The sequence below is a fragment of the Zingiber officinale genome, chromosome 4A (genome assembly GCF_018446385.1).
Source record: "Zingiber officinale cultivar Zhangliang chromosome 4A, Zo_v1.1, whole genome shotgun sequence".
Lineage (NCBI taxonomy): Eukaryota > Viridiplantae > Streptophyta > Magnoliopsida > Zingiberales > Zingiberaceae > Zingiber > Zingiber officinale.
In genome coordinates this window covers 2,427,783-2,436,741 of record NC_055992.1, presented here as the reverse complement: position 1 = coordinate 2,436,741, position 8,959 = coordinate 2,427,783, and positions in this window count along the sequence as shown.

Sequence of the window (8,959 nt, the reverse complement as noted above, 5' to 3'; positions counted from 1 at the left end):
TTGAGTATAATGACATTGAAACTGTGGAAGATTTAATTGGATTTTATCTTGTTGGTTGTTCCATGGGGAGGCATCGGGGAAGGAATGTCGTCTCATTCATTGCATCTAGATGGGGAGTACCATATAAATTATGCATGCACAAAACCGGTTGGGTTGTATATCGTTTTGATACATTGCAACATCGTGGCAAAGTTCTACTTGGGGGACCGTATTTTGCATATGAGATTCCTTTGTTTCTAAAGATTATTCCGCATTATTTTTTGTTTGATGAGGATGGAAGGTATATTCCTGCTTGGGTACAAATTCATGGATTGCCACCGAGTTGTTGGTCTCCCAAAGTTCTCGGATTCATTGGCTCGGAGATAGGAGGACCGATATATACTGACAAATTGACTCGTACAAGGGAAAGATTGACATATGCTAGGCTTTTGGTGGATGTCTCAGTTCATGATGAGAAAACAAGAGAGGTTTCAATTACACTACCTACCGGTGCTCAACTTGACCTAAGAATCATTTATGAAGGCATGCCCAACTTTTGTGATGATTGTCGACGACTTAGACATTGTAAAGTAGATTGCAAGAATTCTGGCCGAAATCGACACAAAATGACCGCCGTTCCATTCGCTCACAATCTACGAGAGGAAGGCAATCAATTCCTCCTCAAGGGCCTCCACAAGTCGTTGATGACACTCAACCACAAATGGATTGTGTTCCAGAACAAGACCTTGTATTGGCTACAATAGTTGTTGAAGAATTAGTTCCAAAGGAGATAGAATCATCACCCCTTCCAAATGTACCTGATCCTCTTTGACAACCAGTTATGGTATCACTCCTTCCATCCGAGAATAGTGTGGCCTCATCATCAAATTTAACCGATACTCAAGTTGTTAGGGAGGTTGCTGCACATCAAGAGCAAATTGATTCAAGTGAGGCTACTTCTGTCACTTTAGGAATGAAGGGCATGAACACCATCATTTCGGACAGTACCTTTATCCCTCATTTGATTCTGGGACCTGTTGTGGAAGAACATGAAGCGGAATTGTCGCCTTCACCAACTCCAACTTCAGCACATGTAGAGACTCGGCAAAATGGGAGACATTTACGGGTTAGAGCAGCCCGCTCATCTCGTGGACAATGAAAATTACATCTTGGAACATTAGGGGGTTCCATAAACCCCTAAAACATGGTGGGGGGGAGGTCATTCACCTCCTCAAGCAAAAAACAATTCAAGTTATAACATTGAAACCAAACTTAATGAAGACTCCTTAGATTTTATCATGCGAAGGAAATTCTCAAGTATGGAGATGACAAATAATTTCATTTATTCTAATAGAGGTCCTATTTTACTTTTATGGGATATGGAAAGGGTCACTTTGGATGTTCTCAATGCATCCGATCAATATATACATTGTCGTGTTCATTGCTTAATTACGGCTCGATCTTCTTTGATGATATTTGTATATGACCTTCATTCTATCATGATAAGGAGACCCTTATGGACTTCTCTTACCCTCCTTGGAGAAACGATTGTGGAACCTTAGCTTATTGTGGGTGATTATAACTCACCATTGGCAATCCAAGACAAAGAAGGTAGGAAATCGATTTCTAATTATGAGATACATGATTTGGAGTGCTTTATCGACAATTGTGGTTTGGTTGATCTTCGCACTATTAGATGTCATTTGACATAGACGAATGAAAGGGTTTCTTGCAAGCTAGATCGTGCTATGGTGAATTCACAATGGCTTGTTGCGGACTATGAAAGTTATGTGGTATTTACACCCCACCCCCCCCCCCCCACCCCCCGATTGTCTATCGGACCACTCTTGTTGCATAGTTTCAACTTTTGCAAGGGAGAGTGGATCCAATAGGCCATTTAAATTTTATAATATGTGGCCATTACATGAGGGTTTCAAAGACTTGGTGGCAAACACATGGGAGGCACTCGTCTATGACAATGCACAATTTACTCTCAAGACAAAACTTACATAGTCATTCACCTCCTCAAGCAAAAAATAATTCAAGTTATAGCACTTATTGAAACCAAACTTAATGAAGACTCCTTAGATTTTATCATGCGAAGGAAATTCTCAGGTATGGGTGATCCTGTCCGAACCAGAAGTCAGCAGACGCTGGGCACGTGACGCTCCAAGGCTCGCTGATGTAGGTCTCCAACTAGTGTCGAGATGCTCCGGCTATCCTGCACAGAAGTCGAGCCGGGAAGGGGATTCCCAGCGACGACCCTCCGACGCTCAAGTCAGGTAAATCACGATGAACAAGGTGGCTCCAGAAGTCTCAGAGTACATACCAGCATCCCTTGTCGATGAGACCTGAGGTTCTTTATATAGAGCTGTGAAAGGTTTGGGCACGCGTACCAAGGTGCATAAGTGTCCCCTGTCCTATCCTAGGTATGCGGCTGTCAGAAAGCTTACCTGTCCTTTCCTAGGTACGCGGCTGTCAGAAAGTTTACCTGACCCATATCGCTACAGTCAAAGCATGCCCTCGATGGGACAGCAGAATCCCCTGTCACAAGATTTGGAGCATGACACACACGTGAAACCTACAGGTTGTCAGAGAAAGAAATCCTCTGGCCCTTTCCTTTGCTCCAAACTTGTAGTCCGAGCGGAAAGATACCTAAACATCCGACCGGACATCCGCAGTGGTTTACTTGTGCTTTGTGGAGACTAACAAACAGGGGTGCTTTATGACTGTGATCGGTCAAAAGGTCAGCTCGGTCCATGACCTTTTTAACTGAGCGTCGGAACCCCGATTTGACAGGGTGCCTACCAACTATAAGTGCAACCCGGCCGGACCCTTCCGGGTACTCGATTCCATCGGCCGGCCGGCAGTCCAGTCGGACCGGCCATCTATGGCCGTCCGTCCGGTCGGACCACACTCTCCTCTGGGTGGGCGGCTGTTCCGGTGACTTCCACTTGGCGTTGACTTTGCAAGAGAAGGGGGGGCCCGCTCTTACTACCGGATCACTTGCCTTCCCTTCAAGTCTAGTCGAAGGAGGCGCATAGTCCGACTGACTGGACTGTGAGTCTAGCCGAACGGCTCTTCCATGCTAATCTTCTCCGCCCGGTCAGCGGCAGAGGTATCCTTGAATGAATCAATGATGGCTTTCGCCGGATCTCCTTGCGTTCTGCGCCAATCTTCGACATCAATGTCGATCATACCTTCATTAAATGCTCCGAATGATTGACTGCCACGTGGAGCAATGCCATCAGAGTACGGAGGCGGTTGCATGATATTTTGATGTGACCGAAGCAATTCGAAATAAACGGCTAGATGTATGCATTGATTCCCGTGACCTGAATCCGACGGTGGAGGCCGACCGGCCCTCACCCTATAAATTCTTCGTTTCCTTCTCGCCTTCACACGCCTCCGTTACCTCTACTGTTGCTCTCTGCGCTGTGGAGCTCCGGCGATCTTGTTGCTGCCTTCTGACGCTCTCCGGCGCCTTTCCTCGATTCATCTCCCCTCAGTAAGGTTTTAGATCTCTCCTCCTTCCTTTCCGGTATCTAATCCGTATTTCTTCCCCTAGCTCGAGTCTTTGAAATTCCATTCCTTCGTCTTTGGAACTTCCTTTTTTGATTTCTTCTTCCGATCATGGCTCTTCTCATCCCGAAGAACAATCCTTAGGCCCATGGTATACTACCATGCGATCTCGTTTCAACAACGGGATTTTGATATTTTGGTGACAATTTCGAAATCCCCGAGGATATCGAGTTCGCTTAGCTGGTCCTGCCGCTCGGCCACACAGACCGCCGCGCGGTGGTTTCTGTGTCTTCGCGACCAATTTACCGCCGGTCTGCGGTTCCCCGTCCATCCTTTTATAGCAGACGTCTGCAGGCATGCCGCTCGGAAGTTTAGTACCAAACACCTTCCGTCTTCTCTGCGGCGTTGTCGTTTTGTTTAAGATTCACAACATTCCCCTCCGACCGGAGGTCTTCTTTTATTTCTATTATCCTAAGCAAGCCGAGCCGGGCACCTTTATGTTCCAAGCTCGGCCCGGTCTGGTCTTCTTCAATAAACTACCCACTTCCAATAAACATTGGAAGGACTATTATTTCTACCTTCGCATGCCCAGTCAGCCAAACTTTCCGACCCAGTGGCAGGTCAGTCTACCTCCTACTCCCGAATCAAGAAATTCAAGACCCGACCGGACTATCTTCACGCCGCAAATGTACTAGCCGGTCTGCGGCTTGACATCAACAAACTTCTTCACGAGGGAGTGATGTACATTTTTGGGCTGAGTCCTATACGGACCCCACTTCCGACCGGCTTCGGTAAGAATTTTGCTTGGGCGCTTGCTTTAATTGCTAACTGATTTCTTCTGCTTTTCATGCAGCTGACATCGTCATGGACTCGGTGATGGCCGACGTTCTAAAGAGAAAGGCAGCGGTGCTGGAGGCCGCGGCGGCAAAGGAAATGGAGGCGCTGGGTATTCAGCCGGTTGGTTCTCACGAAGGAGAGAGCGGCACCCAGGCTGAATCGGCCGCTCCGGCCTCTCAACAGCAGGTAGCCAGCGGAGCTACCCCCTCCAGGGAACCAACGGTCCCAGAGGAAGGGTCCGCTCGGGAGGAGGAACAGCCACTGCAAAAGGCCCACGGCAAACCCACAAGGGCTAAACCCACAGTGTTCAAATTTGAAAAAGGTTAAGGCAATTCCTACTTCGGCAATTCGTCGGACGGTTTTGGCTTTTGGGGGGGACTGGCGCTTGCTGCACTCTCCCCCGAGAAGGAAATCAGGAGCCACCGAGCAAGGATGCGACGTTCCCGTCGACCTGCCGCTGCCGTCGTCTCGATCTCTTCTTCATCTTCCGATCAAGAGTGGCGGGGATCCGATTCGGACGATTTCGAAGAGGAAGAGGAAGATGTGGAGGACGCGGAGGAAGAAGATGACTCTCATGATGAAGACTTAGCCAACAGCCACATGCAAGCGGCTACGGGGGTAAGTTCTTCGTTGTTTTTTGTTTTTTGTTTTGCCTAAAATATTTCCGCTCGGCTTCTAACAACTGCGCCTTCTCGTTTCAGAGGTGGGTGGAAGAGATAGCAGTTTCCAGCCGTCTGGCTATGGCGGACGAGGAGATAAGGCAACTGCGGGCGGCAGTGGTCCGAGCGGCTCCCAAGGACCTTCCTACTCCGAGCTGCAAAAAAAGCTGAAGAAAGCTCAAACTCTGCTGGCTGCTGAGCAGAAGAAAACAGCTGACCAGGCCCACGCCCTAGCCGAGTCCGAGCGACAGGTCAAGTCGCTTGACACAAAGATAACTCTGGCCACCACTCGGAAGAACACAGCCATCTCCGATCTGGAGAAGAAAAACGTGGAGGCCCGGGGCCTGGAGTTGAAGATAAAGGAGCTGACGGAGCAGCTCGATCGGGAGAAGGCAGGCCGCTCGGCCGATGCGGAGAAGATTGAACGTCTGAATGAGGCCCTCACAAGCTCCCAGGCAACCTTCAAAGAATACCAGGATGCCGAGCCGAGCCGAGTCGCCGCTCTCCGACAAAGTTACATCCGATCGCCCGAGTTCTCGGAGAAAATTTGCGAGCGGATGTACTCGGCTTTCGACCTGGCAATTACGGCCACTATGACCTATCTGAAGTCGAAGGGCCTTCTTCCGGAGTCCACCAATATTCCAGCCGGCGATCAAGTGGAGCTCCTGAGCAACATTCCGAGGGACCTCTACGACTACATCGAGTAATTTTTGTAATTTCGCCGCTCGGCTGAACATGAACCCTTTTGTACTTAGGCCACTCGACCTAAGGTTCTAATTTTAATGAAATGCTTTCCTTTCGTGTACTCTATCTTTTTGCACTGTTCCCTGGCTAACACTTGTACGGTCCGCTCGTCTTCTATCACATCATACCTTGGGCATTCGAGGTGCATTCTTCCAGAATGAAGTGTTTTCCCCAGCTCTTCCGTCCGGCCGAATATCAATCTGGGCTGCTAGCCAGAATCGCTCGCTATAAGCCGATCCGAACCTTTTATACCTCGAGTCCGATCGGAAAATAGCTTCGGTCTGACAATCGGCGGGGAATACGAATAATCGCAGTGTCGACGATATTCCGCTCGGATTATTTATAGACGCCGGCTCGTCTCTTGATTTTTAACGACGGAGCTCGTCGGCGCGGATATTTATAGCCGGTCGGCGCGGCTCTCGATCTTTAACGACGGAGCTCGTCGGCGCGGATATTTATAGCCGGTCGGCGCGGCTCTCGATCTTTAACGACGGAGCTCGTCGGTGTTCCGCTCGGAGGGTTTATAGACGCCGGCTCGTCTCTTGATTTTTAACGACGGTGCTCGTCGGTATTTATAGCCGGTCGGCGCGGCTCTCGATCTTTAACGACGGAGCTCGTCGGTGTTCCGCTCGGAGGGTTTATAGACGCCGGCTCGTCTCTTGATTTTTAACGACGGTGCTCGTCGGTATTCCGCTCGGAGGGTTTATAGACGCCGGCTCGTCTCTTGATTTTTAACGACGGTGCTCGTCGGCGCGGATATTTATAGCCGGTCGGCGCGGCTCTGCGGTTTAACGTCTGGGCTAGACGGCCGTCAAGGCTAATTTTGACACTTCCGTTCGGAGTTGCTCTTCGCCTTTCCCCCAGCTTGGATAATGCCCTCCTGGCCGCACGGCTCAGGGTCTACTTCATCGAGTATTTTGGCTCGGATAATATACCTCCGTTCGAAGGGTACGGGGCCTTCGATCTTCGAGCGTTTGGCTTGACCAATTTAATTCCGGCCGAACGGCACGGGTTATTTGCTTACAAGTCTAACCACATAAACCTCCCTACCGATCGGCTCGGGGCCTTCGCGCCACGATGATAATGCCTTATATTCGCTCCTTTGACTTTTCATCTCGCATTTCAAGTATTTAGTCGAAAATGAAATACATAGGGTTACTGTGATACACCTTTCACCCCGCCTTGAAGGCGGAGGTGGTTCGCGCCCACGCCTATCTAGCCGTCCGTCCTCATCCTCCGATAATACGCCCGAGCGAGCTTTGATGATTTTGAAAGGGCTGCCCATGGCGCTCAAGCTTGCCGACGTCGCCGACCGGCTTGACTTTCTTCCGCACAAGATCGCCGACTTGGAACGATCCGGGAATTACGCACGGTTGTAGTTTTGCTTCATCCGTGACGATACGCCATCACCGAACAGACGCCTTTGCCCTCTCCTCTTCTACCAAGTCCAGCTCCATGTTTCTTCGCTCGGTGTTGTCATCATCATAGTTCCGGATCCTGGCTGACTCCCGACTTCGACCGGTATGACAACCTCACCGCCATATACCAAATGGAACGGGTGACTCCGTCCCTTCTTTTGGCGTCGTTCGGATAGCCCACAAGACGCCCGAGACTTCATCCCCAACTCCTCCCAAATGGTCGAGCCGAGCGAAGAATTTCCGAATGGCGACTTCATTGACCGTTGCTCTGAGGATAGGCCACGGACGTGAAATGTTGCTCGATGCCGTAGCTTTGGCACCAATCCTCCAACATCTTCCCTGTGAACTGCCGCCCGTTGTCGGACACCAGTCGGCGAGGGATGCCGAACCGACAAATGATGTGCTGCCAGATGAATTTTTTAACCATTTGCTCAGTGATCTTTGCCAGCGGCTCGGCCTCCACCCACTTGGAGAAATAATCTACCGCCACTAGTAAAAATTTCCTCTGCCCGGTCGCCATCGGAAATGGACCCACAATATCCATTCCCCACTGATCGAACGGACATGAGATGGTTGATGCCTTCATCTCCTCTGCCGGTCGGTGGGAGAAGTTGTGATACTTCTGGCATGAAAGGCATGTAGATACTGTCCGAGCGGCATCTGCTTGTAAAGTTGGCCAAAAGTATCCGGCCAAGAGGATCTTCTTGGCTAACGAGCGTCCGCCCGGATGACCTCCACATGATCCTTGATGTACTTCCTGGAGGATGTAAGATGAGTCCTCCGAGCTCACACATTTTAGCAGAGGACGCGAGAAAGCTTTCTTGTAAAGCTGATCTCCGATGAGTGTAAACCGACCGGCTCTTCTTCTGAGGAGCCGGGCTGCATATTCATCGGATGGTGTGGTGCCCGAACGGAGGAATTCTATAATAGGTGTCCTCCAGTCACTTGGAAACGCGAGGCCTTGCATCCGGTCGACATGCGCCACCATCAGCGTTTTTTCAATTGGCTGCTGAATGGCGACCGGCGTTATTGAGCTCGCGAGTTTGGCCAACTCATCGGCCGCCTGGTTCTCCGTTCGGGGAATCTTCTGGATAAGCACTTCTCGGAAAGTAGCTTTGAGTTTTTCAAAGGCCTCAGCGTAGAGTTTAAGCCGAACACAGTTGATTTCAAAGGTGCCGGAAAGTTGCTGAGCGGCCAACTGTGAATCCGAATAGAGAGTTACCCGACCGGCCCCCACATGTCGTGCCGCTTGTAATCCGGCTATAAGGGCCTCATACTCTGCCTCATTGTTGGTGGCCTTGTAGTCCAGCCGGACGGATAGGTGCATCTTTTCTTCTTGCGGTGAGATAAGTAATATCCCGATCCCGCTTCCGAGTCGAGTGGAAGACCCATCCACATATATCTTCCACAGAGCTTCCGGCTCGGGCCTCTGCACTTCGGTCACAAAATCAGCCAAGGATTGGGCTTTAATCGCCGAGCGGGGCTGGTACTGGATGTCAAACTCGCTTAATTCTGTCGTCCACTTGATAAGCCGTCCGGACGCTTCTGGATTCAACAGGACTCTTCCGAGTGGACTGTTCGTCAGGACAATGATTGTGTGGGCCAAGAAATACGGTCGAAGGCGCCGAGCGGCTAGAACCAATGCAAAGGCCAACTTCTCGAGCCCGGTGTAGCGAGATTCAGCATCTTTCAAAATATGGCTCAGAAAATACACCGGCTGTTCTTCGCCGTTCGCCCTCACAAGTGCTGAGCCTACAGCATGCTCAGTTGACGACAAATACATATACAGTGACTCGCCTC